This window comes from Canis aureus, chromosome 6 (assembly GCF_053574225.1).
Source record: "Canis aureus isolate CA01 chromosome 6, VMU_Caureus_v.1.0, whole genome shotgun sequence".
In the NCBI taxonomy this organism is placed as follows: domain Eukaryota; kingdom Metazoa; phylum Chordata; class Mammalia; order Carnivora; family Canidae; genus Canis; species Canis aureus.
This window is the reverse complement of record NC_135616.1, coordinates 18,996,261-19,014,697: the sequence shown is the minus strand read 5'-3', so window position 1 is coordinate 19,014,697 and position 18,437 is coordinate 18,996,261. Positions and strand designations below refer to the sequence as shown.

The 18,437-nt window shown below is 41.9% G+C and overlaps 1 long non-coding RNA gene across 1 annotated transcript in view; it reads right to left on the bottom strand.

Annotated features, from left to right (window-relative positions):
• LOC144315584 (uncharacterized) overlaps positions 1 to 18,437 on the bottom strand; it is a 42,664-nt gene that overhangs the window by 18,278 nt on the left and 5,949 nt on the right. The gene's annotated exons all lie outside the window — the stretch shown is intronic.

Sequence of the window (18,437 nt, the reverse complement as noted above, 5' to 3'; positions counted from 1 at the left end):
AAGTCGAGGGGGTTTCTTTCAACTATAAGGATGATTCCTGATGTACCTAGGCTACATCTTAGACTCTACATATGTCCCTATCTTATACAAAGCCTGTGAGTGATCCGGTGTTCTAGAACTCTCTATAGAACTATGTGTAGTCAACATCCTGCATTCATTTGTTTGTTTGTTGGCTGGTTCATTTGTTCATTCATTCAGTCGTTCACTCACAGGTTCATGCATTCAATCACTACTTATTGAAGATGTACAATGTGCCAGGCACTGCTTCTACGAGCTGGGGAGTCAGGGGTGGAAGGGAAAAATAACACCCTGCTCTCAAGGAGTTTCTTTTCTGCCAGGCATGGGCATCAACAAACCAGCAAACCAATGAAGATAATCCTTTCAGACAATGATTAGCGAAATTAAAAAAAAAAAAAAAAGGGATGTGATGATTTAGGGATGTGATGGTTTAGAGTGAACTAATGTGGAAGGGAAGGACTCGACGGCGAGGGGAAGAGGCTGAGCTGAAATCTGAATGCCACCAATGAGCCAGTTGTCACGAGTCTAGGAAGAGGAATTCTATCTGTTTCTTAGCCATGACATTTCCTCATATTATTGTGTACACTGTACAACCTCACAATGAGTGTCTCCGGAAACTCAGGTGCTTCATAGCAGAAATCTTAAAGCGCAGGTATAGGAGAACAGTTACCTTTTACCTACCAGCAGGACAACCTGGGGCATAATTTCTCAGCTGAGGGCATATTTAATTACCAAGTGTTCTGCAAATGTTTTCCAAATTGTGTAGATAAAGCCATCAACAGTGCCAACTTTCCAGAGCATCTCCTTCTTCCTTTAACAGAGAAATGCCCACATTCCCTGATAAATTTGCATCTGCAATGATTGATCATCCATCTTAATTTACAATTATTTTCTTCAGTTCTTCTAAACAACCAGGTGCCTGCAAAATATGCTTGCTTTATTTCATCAGATAACCAACTTTACTGCTACACGAGCAATTTTATGCTTGGGAAAAAAAAAATGTGGCATTACTGCTCTTCCACTGTTCAGGCAGCACAGTTGCCACGCCAGCCAGATTTAAAAATGATTACTTTAGCTTGTGGCTTACAAGAAAAGACTTCATATCACATATTAATTTTTAAAATGTTTTCTTAAGCCCCTTTTAGCCTTTCTGGCAAACCCGGAGGGCAGGTAAAAATGAATTATTGTAATATGGTTTTGTTTAATGGCATAAAAGTTTACCATCGCCTTCTCCCCATGTCACAGCTGGACACCTCCATTATGGTTACTTAGGTGTCTGATGGTTTGTCAGAAAGCTAGCCATAACTTAGGTGGAAAACTGGACTCCATTAAAAAAACATTAAAGGCTGTGAGGGAGGCAAGTTGATGTGGCATGGCTCCCAGCAATAAGGAAGCAAGAGTGCATGCTGAAGCTTGGAAATAGAAAGTGATGTCCTCATAAAAACATGGCTCTAGGCTGGTGTGCCACTAGAAATTCTTCTGTCAGTTTAGAATATTTAGCTCTAAGGGATTTCGACTTTCAAATGTATCTTTGGATGCAAAATAAGCTGCACAGGAGCAGATAGCATTGAAGAAGGGAAAGAAGCGTTTGCTCCCAATTATGATCAGTTTACGTTACACTGAAGATTTTTTTTTTCCAGATAGAATATTTGATCAGAAAGTGTGCAAGTGAGTCAGATGAGCTACCTCACTAATATCAAGCGATCCGCCGGTCTTCCGAGCTAGAAAATGTGGCTGATAACTGATACAGCTAAACAATATTAAAAGCTTCAGCACTACTGGTTATCAAGGGAAACTTTCAGCCTAATTGGAAAGCTTGAAGCTTCGGGCATCTGAAATTTTTGGTTTGGGGCTCTTCTACGGCATTCCAATGCAGTATTTCCAATCAATAATGTGATGCTATGCACAGCACCATCGCAAGCCTTATTAACTCCCTCGAGTTTTGTATTTGACTTGTTAAACTGTAAAAAGAGTTGGAGAAACAAACAGAAAAGAAATATCTTGGTCCCTAGCTGCCCAAATATAAAACAATCAAATAAACAAACTCCAGTGCTCAAAGAAAACTGAAAATATGTACAGATGTACTTTCATGCACAAAACATGAGCGTCTGGGGTGACCTTCCTTAACGTGATTTGTCTTTCTGGGTTTGAGACAAAGGGGTCATCTCTCCAGGCAGACTTGAATGGTGTGTTAAGACGGAGTGATGATGGTCCGGATTCCAACCTGCCCCCAAACCTGTAGACAGGAAGCTTTTTTTCCACAACTAATTGTTTTTCTTTTTTTCTTGTTTTTTTTTTTTTTAAGCCCCACCTAGCTACGAGTGGTGGCTTCTGGGTGTGGCAATTAAAACATCCTGAGGAGGTTCGGTACAATCAGCTCCTCGGAGTGACGGTCATCCAGACCTGGAACAGTTCATGAGTATCTTAACCAACCTCTCTGCACAGAATCAAACAGCAGTATCTTCATACTCTGGCAATTTCAGCGTTTTTGGAATTGTGTGCTTCCAGAGAACTTCTGCAGAAATCATCAGGGAGGGCAACCCGGGTGGCTCAGCCGTTTAGCGCCTGCCTTCAGCCCAGGGCATGATCCTGGAGTCCCGGGATCAAGTCCCACATTGGCCTCCCTGCATGGAGCCTGCTTCTCCCTCTGCCTGTGTCTCTGTCTCTGTCTCTCTCTCTGTCTCTCATGAACAAATAAATAAAATCTTAAATAAAAAAAAAGAAATCATCAGAGAAGGTTGAAACTGGGACTAGATCAGGAAAAGATCTTTACTGGAGTTTGAATTTTCCCTTTTCCCCCAAGGGTTTACCATCCTGTCTCCATTAGAGGTTCGGGAGAGAAGCCAGGAGACATCAGCAGTTGATGAGAGGTAAGGAGCTCAGAAGTTGGAGTACAACTCAAATCCAGCACCTGCTCCTGCCCTTTGCTGTGACTCTTCAACTTCCGGAACCAGAGGACAAAAGCCTCCTTTGTGTCTCAGTTAAAAGAGACACAGACCTCAGTTTGAACCTAAAGACACAGACTTTCTCACATTTTAGAATTTCTGAAATCAGAATATATCCTACTATCACCATTGGCCACCAGTAGTTGGTAACAGTTGTCCCTGCTTGTTACACAGGTGTAAAACTTGCCAAATGGCTCTGAAGAGAACTTCAGAGACACTAGTGAGCAAATGTGACATCACCAACATCTTTGATGACATAGAGGGTGAGCCTGCGCAGCAGAACATGAACATCCCTAACTCCTAGTTGGAAAATTGTTCATAAGAGCCATATGTTGAATGTGAAATTTTTTTTGAATGTGATATTTTACAAATATCTTAACCAATTTATTTCATTTCTTAAATTTTTTTATTTCTATTTTTCTTTTTACACATGTGCAAGAGACATATATGAGAGAAAGCAATGCCAAAAAAAGTTCAAGAGCTTTACCAATAAGAATATAATTTTTCAAAAAACTAAGATATGAAAAACCACTATGCTACAGTTGTGAGAATATTTCTTGCTTTGTTAGTGGTGTATAAAATCATGATGGACCTTACAACTAATGACATCTAAAGTGCAACGAAATACAAAATCTGTATGACCTAGCAGAGTTTATTAACAGCTCCGGGGTTCAAATGTTTCTTCTGAGAAAGGAGAATAATAACCCCACCTCCTAGGGAGATGGTAGGACCAAGTTAATCCCTGGAGAGTCCACAGAGCTCAATGTGGCACATTGTCGTCTTTCTGTTCCCGGTCAATGGCAGTAAATATCAGCCTCTACGCACTTAGTTACTTCAACCAGCCCACAATATAAAGTAAACAAAGTAAACAAACTATTTACTTCTCCCAGTGCGCCTTCCTTCGTTCCTCGAACTTGCCAACTCTGCACTAGGTAGACAAAACAAACACCAATGACGTCTTAGTGACCATGAGTTTCTGACGATCATTTGTGAAACAGAGGAAAGGTTATTTGGATCCAGCGTTCTAATGATAGAATGATGATGACATCAAATCACTCTTTTTTTTTTCAATGCCAATCCAGGAGAGTAGAAAAGAAATACATTAGTCTCAAAGTCAGTAGAGGGATGTTTTAATTTTTTTAATTTTTAATTTTTTATTTTGCTATGGGTGCCTGGATGGCTCAGTGGTTGAGCATATATCTGCCTTTGGTTCAGGTAGTGATCCAAGGGTCCTGGGATCAAGTCCTGCATCAAGGTCCCTGTAGGGAGCCTGCTTCTCCCTCTGCCTATGTCTCTGCCTCTCTTTGTGTCTCTCATGAATAAATAGTTAAAATATTTTTTTAAAAAATAGTAATAAAAATTTTAAAAAGGGAACGAGCAATCTTCAACCTAAATTAAAATTTCTAAAATTATCTTTTATTTGCTTTTAAGAAATCCATTTGTGAATAGCTATTTCTTTATCAGTGGATAAACAGACATCTTAGGGGCTCTGGGTGCTTTTTTCCTTTCTTTCCCTGTTAGTCTTTCCCTGTGTACATCCTCACCATGGTACTGTAGGGTATTTTCTTCTGCTTAGTGGGGTCAGCATTGGAGGAGTCATAATACAGAAGAGAACAAGGCGGCCAAGGCATGCCTTGATAAATGTGCAACTCTGCTCTTTTGGAAGCCTGGCCGGCTATACAGAGAGAGAGAGAGAGAGAGAGAGAGAGAAGGACATTCATGTAGAGAATATCGGGACAAGTCAGCAATAGTTGCTGAATTCTAGATGCTGGCATTTTGCCACCCTTTCTATTTTGCCAGACTCCTATCCCTCTGCAGGCCCTGGCAAATGATCTCTGCCCCCTCTCCAACCCTTGGAGCACTCTGCAGATACTCCACTGAAGCTCCTAGATCTTAAGGAAGATCCCATACAGATGAGGCATCTTGAAGCCCAAGTTTCATTACCTTCATGGTAATTTGTTTCTGATTAAGAGGAAAAGAGGAACAAAATTGTATGTTAAAAGTAAAATGCTAAGCAAAAAAAAGCGGGGAAGGAAGGTGTTTATAGAGTTTATTTAAGACACAGGTACCCTATAACAAACCTCCTTTTGCCTTGGCTTTTCCTCTGACAAGTAGGCATCATCACAGCATCCTCCTTCTTGGGTTACTGTGCTGATCACAAATCAAGATAATCCATTAAAAGAGTTGGCACCACTCCTGGTGCATAATATTTGCTCAATAATGTTGGCTATTAACTACTATTCTTTATTAACATTCAACTAAAAGTTGGCATTTATTGACTCTTTATTATACTCTAGGCATGGTGTTAAGTGTTTTACATGGAATCACTTATCTAGTCCTCAATGTCCTCTCAAGTATATTCTATTATTATCATCCCAACAGATGAGGAAACAGGAGCACGGAGGAGTTAGGTGACTTGCCTAAGGTCAAAAATTAAATAATAGAATTGAGACTCAGATCTAAGCAGTCTGACTCCAAGGATTGCACACGTAACCACTGTGCTCCACATTTCATTGATTCTTAAGATATGCATTTTTTTAAATAGGATGGTCTTAACATCAACAATAGTCATATTTTGGCTGTATTCTTTCTTCTCGTGAGACATAAAAATAATGGCATAGTTTACCATTGATGGCATCTTGGATTCTATAAAATGAAGAGTACTGCTTCATTACAGAGTCATTGCGGAGTAACTCAGGCACCTATTGAAATTCACAAACAAGAGGCCCTTTCACAATCCAGATGAGTAATGTCAAGGACAGGGACCAGAGTACAAGACTTGGAAGGGTCTGAAACTCTTCTGTTGTCAGGAAGAATCTGGGGGGAGTGGAAGCAATGGGGCTACTCTCCTGCACAGCTGAGCAGCAGAGCAGGAGCCCTGAGAGGCAGGGCTAGAGCAAGACAGCCCCTGGGGCAACTGTCTCCCTTCTCACCCAGGTGTAGGTGTTCAGGATTCCTAGAGTGTGTTCTCACAGATGGGGTTGAAAGACTGGTCAAAGTTCACAGTAACAAAGGCCCAGAAGCAAATGAAAAGTAAGATTTCATGTTTATCCCTGGGGCTGGGGACAGGGAGATTCTTTCATTAGAGACCATTTCCCACAAAAAGGCCAGGGCTCCAGGCTTCCTTATACTAATATCTCTAAACAACTGGCACATGATTAAGCTTGGTAAGACACATAGACAGAACTATTGTTAATTTATGATAGGGAAATGACAGTCAGCTTAAATCCAAGATCTTTCCTTTTCCAGGGATCCTGAGAGACAGACTTGGAACAGGCCACATCCTAGGACCGTAATTCGGGTCTTCTGTTGATACATCTCACGGCCTCTAAGGGATGGATCTGTGGTAAGAATGAATCAGTGGAAGACTGAGTGAATGGATGAGGTGAACAGCGATGCCTCAGAGCTGCAGGAGTCCAGGGCAGGAGCTGGTTTGGAGGAAGCTGTACTGGATCAGGTGTTCACCGAGTGTTGCTGGTCCAGGAGCCTGGACATCTGATTGACTATAGGAGCCAGGTCATGCTCACAACTGCAATAGATTATGTACTGGACCCAACTGGGAAGTTCAAAATCTCCAGAATGTTCTCAGGCCCTAAGAATTCCAGGGAAGTCCTGAGTATTTTGTATATAGTTGGAAGAGACAGACAGATGGAAAGGAACCTTCGGGCTGGTTGAAGGCTGAGCTGCTCTGCCAGACGATGAAGTAGTGACGGACATTTCTGGACAGAAGAATGACATTTGGGAAGGTTCACGGTCAAAGGCAGAGAGGGTTGGTTTTCAGCTCACTTTGATGACTTAAAGGGTAAGTAAAGTCTGAATGCAGTGGATGGAGACGGGCAGTTAGGAAGATAAGAAGAAAGAAAGCCTAAGAATGAAAAGGCACTTTTACTTACAAGTTGCAAGGAAATTAGAAGCAACTGTCACACTACTAAGTGGAATGAAAGGGAGGGAGGGAGAGAAGGAGGGAGGGGAGAAGGAGGGAGAGAAGAGTAAGGAAAAGAGGGAGAGAGGGAGGAAGGAAGGGAGGGTGGGAGGAAGGAAGGATGGGGAAGGGGAGAGGCACAGAAGGAAGGAAGAAGAGAGGAAGAGTCCCCTACAGAATGAAGAGGGGTATCCAAGAAACCCAACGTAGCAACCCACCATGACTTCACTACTCTACCCAAGCAAGCAGCCTAAAACCCCTTTACCTCTTCCCCGAACCTCAACAGCCCAAGACGTATGTGTCTCATAGGGGAAAGTAACTTAAAAAAAATTTTTTTGAAAAGCCTTTAACTTTCAAATCCCAGTCATCCAAACACTTTTCTCTTGAACCTTAAAAAAATATGCATACACCTAGTCACAGAGCAATAACTTGAGTTGTCCAGACAGCAATAGTAATTCGAACCACCAAGACTCTCTGGTGTTCTTCCTATGAAGCATTGTAGGGTGCTAGGGGAGGTGATACAGGGCGAAGCCTTATAAATGACTCCCAGGCAGTACAACTTTCAAGGGTGTCTCCCAGAGAGGAGGAGGGCGTTCATCTAGTCTCACACACCCGGCGCAAGTCTGGGTGTGGGAGCTGCAGTGGGCAGCTAGATCACCCCAAGACCTAGGTTTGATATTATAATTGAGGGTGGCTCCCAAGAGAAAATCTGCAGCAGTGAACTTGAGGGAAGAGGGCAACATCCAGGAAGAAGGAGAACATAGTTAATAGCAAGCCGGGGGACAAAGAGAAGCTCAACCCTCCGAATCCGCTGGAGGCTAGTTAAGACACCATGTAGAAACGTTCGAGGTCTCCGTGCCCCTGAGCACAAAACCAAAGCCTGCAAGAGGGAGGTAACTTGGAGACTGTTAAACAGAAAAGTGTGTAGATTTATGAAAGCAGCCTTTAAAAATTGCACACTTGATCAGAAACTAATGAAACAGAAGCATCCGCTCCCTCTCCTCCCCTACTCCTTTACCATCGCTAATCCAGAGGACTGACAAAGAAAATAAAACCCTGTGAAGTTTGGGGGGGGGGGGTGGGCAGAGAAGGCAGACAGGGAGGGTTCGATGAGGAGGGGGAGAGAATTCTGCATTGGAAGACAGACTCCTACAGGTGAGACTGGGGGCGAGAGTTTCCAATTACAGGGAAGGGTGAAAATGGCAGAGAAGATATGAAATATCCTATTTGTGTTTGTTCTGTACCGAAAATGAGGATCTTCCTCCCCCTAGGACAATTTTCACAGGAAGCAGGATGCTCTGCGAGGGAGGATGGGGGGCTCCACTCACGTTCCCCGAGCAGCCCACTCGGGGTGGCCGGCCCACCCGTGACAGCCGGTGGGATGCCAGCCCCCCCACCCCGGGACCCTCACCGTCCTTCCCTCCAGCCAGAGCCAGCCCTGCCCACCCAACCTAAGCCCCAAGGAAGTGTCTCCTTTTCTATCGGAAGCTACTACAGTTCGCCCGACTCTGACTCTGATTTTTCTTCCCTGCTCCACCCAAACCACATTCTTTATAAATCTGGAACATTCTATCTACTCCAACCTTCCTACCACCCCCAGGGACCCTCAGACCACCTCTACAGTTGGAACCGCTCCCCCTGGTCTTAGGTGGCCCACCTTGGCGCACCCTCTCCCACAGTCCTTCTGCTGCAAATATTCTCTCCAATTTATGCTCACATGCTCAGATGCTCCGATGACACGGTCCGTTTCTTGTGTGCTCCGTCTTCTTGCTCCTTTTTTTTTTTTTTAAAGATTTTATTTATTTATTCATGAGACACACACAGAGAGAGAGAGGGGCAGAGACACAGGCAGAGGGAGAAGCAGGCTCCCTGCAGGGAGCCCCACGTGGGACTCGATGCCAGGACTCCAGGATCAGGCCCTGGGCTGAAGGCGGCGCTAAACCACTGAGCCTCCCAGGCTGCCCCCTCTTGCTCCTTCTGCCTGTCCAAGTGCCACATTCTTTTAAGCCTCACCTCTTTTTTTTTTTTAAATGGGTTTATTGAGATATATTTCACATACTACAGAGTTCACTCACTTAAAGTGGACAATTTGTTTAAAGTAGCACGTCGTACATTTGCAATGTTGTGCCGCTGTCACTAATTCCAGAATCTTTCCTCATGGCAAGAAGAAACCTCAAATCCATCAGCAGTCGCTTCCTTTCCCCTCTCCCTTTTCCCCAGCCCACCTCCCCCCCACCTCATCTCCTCACCACCATGAATCCACTTTTGGTCTCTATGGATGCCTATTCTGGACCTTGACATTAATGGGACCACATAACATAGGGTGCTTAGTGACTGGCTTCTTTCACCTAGTTTTCAAGGTTCACCTATGTTTCAGCAGCGATCAGTACTCCGTTCCTCTGTGTTGCTGAATAATATTCTGCTGTGTGGATACAGCAGATTGTGTTTATCCATTCATCACTTCATGGACATGGGGGTTCATGGGTCCACTTTTGTGCTACTATGAATAATGCTGCTATGAGTATTTGTGGACAAGAGTTGTGTGTACATATGTTTCCAGTGCCCTTGAAGTGGAATAGCTGGGTCATACGGTAACTTTAATATTTTGAGAAATTGCCACACTGTTTTCCAAAGTGTCTGTACCATTTTATATTTCCACAAGCAGATGCTCTACATCCTCAACATTTACTGTCCAAGATTCCTATTTAATGAGAAACGGACATGTGCAGCTAATTTCTTGACCTTTTACTACGTGCCAGTGTCTGTGCTGAGTGCTCTGTTATCTGTTATCTTGTTTAATCTTAACAACACCCTAAGAAGCAAATGTCATTTTCCCCTTTGCAAAATGAGAGGACTAAGGATTAAAATGTTATAACTAGACAAAAATACCGGCAGTAGAGCTGAGACGTGTCCCCATTGGTCTGCATCCACAACCCACTCTCAAACACCAGCCTACGTAGCCTCCCAAGATGCCTTTCCAAGCCAACCCTAGACCCTCAGATCATTTCGTCTTCTGAAATGAGAGCCAGTGATGGTTTGCATACCACCTGGTATTATTCTCTGGTTGTTTCTTATATTAAACATCATTTTTCCAACCAGACAGTAAACACTGTTGGCTGGATCTGTCCTTCCTCCCATTTTGTACTGGAGAAATCAAACATTTAATAAAGGCATAATGATTTGACACAATATTTTTATTTTTATTTTTATAAGATTTTATTTATTCATTCATATGAGAGAGAGAAAGAGAGAGAGAGGCAGAGACACAGGCAGAGGGAGAAGCAGGCTCCATGCAGCGAGCTTGACGCGGGACTCGATCCCGGGTTTCCAGGATCACTCCCTGGGCTGAAGGCGGCGCCAAACCTCTGGGCCACCGGGGCTGCCGGACAAAATATTTTCAGTTTGACATGTTCTGCTTTTCTTTTTCTCAGAGGTAAGGGGATGAGTTAAAGACACATGATTTACCTTTCAGCTTGTTTCCAAGATGTTTGAGTGAAGCAAGAAGGAAAGATGGATAATGCTTACACTCAAACTCACAGAATCCTTAAAAACTGTAAAAATTTGTGCTTCAGAGAGTGTTACTGTTCTAAGTAAGACTTTATACTATAAAATCTTGGCTTTTCTTTGAGAGCCCGACACACACACACGCACACACACACACACACCACACACACACCATGCATATTACATATACATACGTACATACACATGAACATTTTTTTGTGTGTTATATATCAGAGGCTTTTTATATGTCAACCCCTCTCTATCTAACCACACCCCGAGTAAGTATTAATTACTGCCATTTCATACATAAGTAAACTGATGCTCACAAGTTCATTTGACCAAAATTACATAGCTAGGAAATAGCAGAACCAACTCTGGCCCGTAAGCCAATATTTTTTTCCCTCCACCTCACCTACCTGTCTCAGATGTCCAAGAAGGAGCCATGTAGCTTGGCCATGGGACTCCATTAGTTTGTCCTCTTATCTTCTTTCAGCTCCATGGCTACTATAACCTGCCCACACAATCCAGCTAGGATAATCTAGTCCTGCATTCCCACCTCTACACCCTCTTACATGAAAGAATTATGGCAGAAGAAGCAGGTACAGTTTGGACTCAATGGGCCTAGGGTTTCAGGGTTTGAAACAAACAATCCTCTAGGACTGGATGGTATTCAGATAAACTCTTAAAAACACGCTCAGCCTCAATGGATTCCGAAGGGTTACCCAACAAACCCTGTGGGGGAAAAAAGAGTAAATTTGGGGAGGGTCAGTTTGATCACCTTCTCATTAGTTACATCTCCTAGACAAACGTGAGTGAGCAGCATCGAAAGAACTTTCAACTACATCTAGGTAGCTTGGTTTTAATCCAGTGTGACATTAGTCACTTAATCTCCCTGGGCCTCTGTTTCTTCTACTATTGAAAAAAAAAAACTATTTGATTGAATTACATGATCCCTAAAGCCCCCTTTAAACATGAAATTATATGATTCTTTAATAATGAGGAAGAGGCCTCATCCGGGAGGAAGAGGATTGAGAACAGGGTAATTTACCTGGAGTCTACAGATGTGCTTCGAGGAGACAAGTCCTCTTTGAAGAGAATGCAGAAAATTTTGTGAGTTCTAATTGGAAGAGAGGGAAACATGGTTTCTTTTGATTCTCAATAGAATCAGTAACCTCTCAAATTTGCCAACTACTGGCTGTAGAAGTAAAACGTGGTTATGGGGAACTGTTCCCCATAGAGGACTGTGTTGATACTGAGGACAGTCTTAAGGTCCTGTCTTTGCCTCTTACAGGTGGTACAATACAAATTATTGAGACAAAAAGGACAGACTGTTGAAAACACTCTCTAAAGCTTCTAAAGGTTTGTCCTTTAAGGCAGCAAGCAAGGTAGTCCAGTTTTTTTTGGTTTTGGATGCAGATTTCCACCAAACTTGCCAAGTAAGTCTTTCCAGAGCTGGGGTCCTGGAAACCTCCAGGAGATTTTTAGCCACATATAAGATGATCATTCTGCATTTGAGAACCAGTGTTAGAGATTCACATACTAGCCATACTCCTTTGTGCATAATGCTAAGGAAAGTCAACATTTGGCTTTAGACATGATAATCGTGTCTTGTATTTTAATATATGTCTATAGATAAACGATAGATTGGATCTGAGAGCCACTTAAAAATTCAGAGGAAGTATAAAAATAAAGGCTGTCTTGGTTTCTCCTAGAGATGTTTCTAAATTGAAAACAGCTTAAATACAAAGTTTAAATGTGATCAAACTTGAGTGCTGCTATTTTGTTGTGAAGGACCATATTCTATGCTCCCTTGGCATCGGAGGAGAAGGTACCTCTGCAGGAAAAGGCACAGATGCACACACTACATGTCCACTCGTCCTTATGCCACCACTCAACGTTAGGGCAAAGAGGAAAAACTGAATAGTTGAAAAACGGAAACTATAAAATGAAAGATAATAAACAGGTGAGTTTTAAACAGAATCATATAGATACAATGGGGCCTTCATTATAAGCAAATGGACTCTGAACTTGGGAGGCATCTTGGGGGGCCACGCATGTGTACATGTGTGTTTAGCATCCCCTTGCTTTTTAATTGTAGTAAAATACACACCGCATAAAACTTACCATTCTAACTATTTCTAAGAGTTCAGTGGCATTAAATATATTCACAACCTCATGCAACCACCACCTCCATTCATCTCCAGAGCATTTCCATCTTCCCAAACTGAAACCCTGTATCCATTAAATGCTGTAATTCCCATATATTCCTCCCCCTGTCCCTGGAAGCCACCATTTAATTTTCTGTCACTCTGTATCTGACAAATCTCAGCAGTTTATATACATGGAATCATATATTTGTCATTTTGTTCACTTAGCACATCCTCAAGGTTCATCCATGGTGTAGCTTGTGTCCAAATGTCATTCCTTTTTTTTTTTTTTTTTTTGTTATTCCTTTTTAAGGCTGGATAATATTCCATTATACCTATATGTCACATTTTGTGTATCTGTTCATCCATTGATGGATATTTGGGTGTTTCCACCTTCTGGCTCTTGTGAAGAATGCTGCCAGGAACCCTGATGTACAAATAACCAGATGGAGTCTCTGCTCTCAGGTCTTTTAGGTAGGATCATAGATTTTAGGGTAAGTTCTCCAGGGCCTTGAAAACCCATGACAAGAAATACTAATGCCAAACTCATAAAATCATCAAGTCCCGAGGGTACTTATTCCTCCCTTTACCTACTCACTAACAATCTCTGTCTTTTTCTTTCCCCTTTTAATTGTTTTTCTAAAGTGTCTTTTCGGGATCCCTGGGTGGCGCAGCGGTTTGGCGCCTGCCTTTGGCCTAGGGCGCGATCCTGGAGACCCAGGATTGATTCCCACGTCGGGCTCCCGGTGCATGGAGCCTGCTTCTCTCTGCCTGTGTCTCTGCCTCTCTTTCTCTCTCTGTGACTATCATAAATAAATAAAAATTAAAAAAAAATATTAAAAAAAAATAAAGTGTCTTTTCTTTATATTCGTTCACTCTTTCACTTATTCATTCAGTAACAAGTATTTGTTGGGCACCAACTGTGTGCCAAGTATTATGTGAGGCCCTGGAGATCCAGAAAATACAGATAGAGTTCCTACCTTGTGGAAGCAGATGGTTATCAAATAATAAACAAATGCATAATTGCAAACCAACTCGTAGTCTAAAGGAAAGGTCCAGTAAACTACAAGCGCTTATAACAAAGAGCACCGAGCTGGTCCTAAAAGGAAGGAAGGCTTCCCTGAGGAAGTGATATTTGAGCTAAAGGATGAGCAGGAGTTGCTAGGGGAGGGCAAGAGCATTCTTTGTATAAACCGTGTCTCCCAGGCATAGATCCTGGACCAGTGAGCTGAGAGGTAGGAGTGGAGACCCGGAGTATTAGGGCAACCCAGGCTGGGTTGGGGTCTCGAGGAATTCTGGTCTTTATTTCAAGAGTGGAGAGAAACCATTGAAGAGGTTTGCTTACTTACTCAGAGTCTCCCGAGGGCCAGACCCCTTCCATCAATAAGAAAAGTCTATGTGGTCAGCAAGCTCAGGAATATTTCTGTCTTTGTACCAAAGGATGCATCTTCCAACCCCTCTGCATAACTCAAAGGCTGAGGGCATAGTGGTGAACTGCCTTGTCTTCAGTATTAGGAGTTGGGGACCTGAAGTCATATTCTTTTGGAACTTCTGTTATTGTCCAGAGAACTATATGACTCTAGCTATGCATGTGAAGTGTAGAATTCCATACCCGCCAGGACTTTTGTGAACTACCAAGGACATTTGGAATTAAGCAAGCCAAGGGTAATCAATTCTGATGCCTTAGGCTATGAGGCCCCCGTGGTACAGTACAACTGCCTGTGTGTGTGTGTGTTTGTGTGTGTGTACGCCTGTGTGCACACGCGCGTGATGGTGGGGGGGGGGTGTCCTCTTCCCTTGCTCTAATGTATTAGACAGTGGCCTCTGCCAGAGGCGAGGGACCTGACTACCCAGCTCAGCTTCCTGTTCAGTTTGGGAAATCTTAGATTCATTAAAAAGAATGGAATTGGTTTTCATTTGCAGGGACAATTTCCTTTGCTTTCTTGAAAAGGGAATGTGTGTATCTATACGTGCAATTCATTTGCTACTGCACACAGAGACACAGTACAGGCAGAGAGAACTAGAAGCATCTTACAACATGAAAGTATTAAAACAGACTTCCACAAGGCTTTTTGGTAATGTGACACACGATGTTTAACCGGGCGAGGGGTGCAAGGCTTCCATCTTATGAAAGGTTCAAGTTTCACTGAAGCTTAAGTTGGGTAAAGTAATTACCAAGAGAAATTTCCTTTGGATGCTAGCTGTTTTGTGCACACAGCTTGCCTGGGGGAGGCAGCGTCAGCACCCCCGTTAGGTTTTCCTGGTCTAATTAGGAAACATACCCAGTCAAGGTTCCCTGAAATTAAGAGCCAACCAATTAGGCCGTGAAGATGTTCCCCTAGAACTCATGTTGGTTGGGAGACACCTTTCCTTTTATTTGTCACCAACAGAGGATGAGGGAGGCACTGAGAAAGAGAAGAAAGATGTGATGCAAGATAAAAATAAATGGGCATAGCATACGAATGTGGAAACCAAAGAAGGGAGACCAGATCAAGTGCTATTATGCCCATTCAGCCTCTAGGCAACCCTGTGTTGGACCCTGTGAGCTAAACCAAGGGATAGGGATTACGACCCAGCACAGTGCTGCAGGGGTATTGATCAGCACAGGAACATGGGGAAGGTATTTTCTGCCACTTGCCTGCCTACCTGTCTCCTTTCTGGTTTCAAAAAATGAAGGTGGGCACGGGCGATGCAAAGGCTCAATCACACCATTAATAGTTACTCTCCCCTCAAGGCAAAGTCCCCCCTCCCCCCTTTCCTGCTCACTCACAGGACAGGAAGGTCCAACTGAGGTTTCCAAAGACAGCTGCACCTTGCTTGATGTATCTGGGTTATGGGTTCGACTAAAGAACAGCGCATGAGTGTGACAGCAGCTCCCGGGACCCGGCTCTGTCTAGAGACAGATCACCACAGAATCTCAGGAGACCTTACAAGGGGAAATCATATCAGCCACTCCAAGAGTTGAAGTCTTCATAGAAAAAGGAAAGAGAAGGGAAAAGGAGGAAGGAGAGGAAGAAGAAGTCACTTGCCTGGGTGAGTTCATCCTTCAGGCTAGGAGCTTGACATCCTATGAATAAGGAAATTGGTTGATTTTATTGCTCTTGCTTTACTTACTGAATTTGTGGCAGAGGACCAATTGTTTGGAAAGTTCATTCACTACTTCAGTTTATATTTGTTTTGGGTCTAAGAAGCCAAAGGTGAGTACAGACTGGACAAAGTTGAGAACAAAATGATTGTTTATAATCTTTGTATAGTTTTTCCTGTTTTGCTGTTGTAGTAGCAGTAAAATATACGTAAGACAAAATCTACCATTTTAATCATTTTTAAGTATACAGCTCAGTGGCATTAAGTACATTCACGTTGTTATGTAACTATTACCAACATCCATCTCCAGATCTTTCGTCCTTCCAAAACCATGTACCCATTAAAGGATAACTCCCCATATCCTCCTCTCCTCCAGGCCCACTAACCACTGATCTGTCTTTATGAATTCGACTACTCTAGGTACCCCATGTAAGTAGCGTCAGGTAATGTTTGTCCTTTTGTCCCTACTACATTTTGACACGGCCAGAGAATCTAAAAACTAGCCATAGCTAAACCCTGGGTGTAACAAATAAAACAAAAACAGCATATCTACTAATACTGATCATTTTCCAGGTTCTGAGTTAAATGTTTTCTCTTTTATATTTTGCATTATGACGTAAAGAATAGTTTTAAATTATACATTTGCTGCAGTCCAAACACTCAGCCCCTTCCACCCAAAAATGTTTCTTTTAGTAGGCTTTACCATACAAAGAAAACGTAGGGAAATTCTCGTCCCCCACTTTGGGGAAATGAGGAGTAGAAGGATCATAACAACGCTTTACCTACCAAAATTTTTCAGAAGAGAACAATAAAAGACTGATGAGTTACTATCATTATCTTATAAGCTCTTTCACAGAGCCTTTGTTTTGTTTAGGGACATGAACAATTAGAAAAGAAATAGACACACAGGCTTTGTTTTCTCAGCAGGAGCTGCTATATGTTTGGTACAATGGATATGGTTTTTTTCTTTTTAAAAAATTAAGATATCCATTATCTACAAAGCAACCTTAAAGGGACAGATTGAGGATTTAATTTTAAAATTTCACGTCTGACTCTCATAGCCAGATGGTCTTTACACAATGGAAGTTCCCTACCATCATTCATAATTGTTTCTTATCACTACTATCATTAATGTTATTATTAAGAATAATGTTGGAATCATTTAAACGCCCATGTGGAATAGTCTTGTCGATTTGCTCCCCCCCTCCCAGGGCCCGTTTTAGCTGATCAGGCTTATACTCATTAAGACTCTAAAAAGTGCTTTCTCTCTTGATAACTTTAAAGAAAGTACACAGATTCTTGCTTCCCGTGGCAATTTGTTAATAGTGGCTCTTACTAAAACTTGAAGACTAATATGTTTGTTTCTTGTTTATTATTTTTTGACCAGATTTTTTTTTTAAATTCTTGGGTTTGTTTGCATTTAACTAGAACACATTCATGATTCTTTTTCTTTTAAATACATTTTACGTTTTTAACCATAGAATGATTCTACTGAATAAGTTTTATAGGATTTTTTTTTTTAGGGTGGAGCGGGGAAAGGTTTTTTAAAAATTGAAATATGACATCCATATCATTAGAGTTTTAAAGTTAGTAATATGCTTAAGGCAGACTTTTTATGGTTAGCAAAGCTGAGAGGTTCTGACACCCAAAGGATGTACAAAGAGATAAGTTACATAAATGTATATGGTGCCCCGGAGGGGCCTTGATTGTATTATGGGGTTTCTCATGAACGGCTTTGGTTCAGACAGAACAGTGAAGCAAAGCTAAGTGGTTCTCCACTGAATGGGCTGTGCATGAGACGCGTTACTCTGCAAATAGAAGTACCTTTCAATGCCAGCTAGTTTACTATGAGGCACTGAAATAAGAAATAGAACAAATTAGCTAATGAAATGTTTGTCTTATTAAAAATGTTTCCTTAAAATAACCACTGCATTGCTTTAAAATGGATCGCCTCGCAGATGACACAGAACAAGCTAAAAATGATAAAGTCTAACGCTTGGGAAAGAAGAATGCACATAATTTGGAGAACGTAGAAACTGGGTAATATGATATATGATTGATTGATTGGACTATTTCTCAGAGATCCGAATCAGGTCTGAAATTCATTTCTTTTAATATTCGAAATCCTGTTTTCCTTTTTTATATTTTGCTTTTGAAGCACTTGCCTGTACCGATTCTGTATTTCCTGAAAGACAGAACATTAATAATTATAAAGAAAGAGATTTGTGGCAGATTTCCGGTCCAGTCCCCTTTCTTACACCAGCAATTATCAAAATGCTTAATTAATTGTATTCTACGTGTGAGACAGTCTTGTCGAAATCAAGGATTCTCAAAGGAACAGAGTTTTCCCTAGTAAGCAGCGTCGTAGACCTATGCTCGTTCACAGCTAGAATTTACCTCGAAGAAAATCTCATTTCACCCATTATTTTACATGAAAAGGTAAGGTGTCCATGTGACTTCTAGGTGAAGTGATAAAATGAGGCTTAGCTATTATCTTTTAAAGAGATCATCCATGGAAATATCAAATAATTCAGTATCTCCCATTGCATGAATATCTTTCTTCTCTTTTTCTCTGTCTAAAATGGCAATCAGGGTATCTGACCATCGTCAAATTTTATTTCTGAATTCATTTGTGTTGCTTCATCATGGGAGTATGTGTTCACATTACACAGCTAGAGAAGAAACTTTGATAAAAGACTAAAGTGGTCTAAGGGCTTCAGGACGAGGATGTGGGATGTGGTATCTGTTTCTATTCAGAATTCTGGGTGAGCAGAAACTGATGCTCGCCAGCCCATCTGCCACCATTAGAAGACCTAC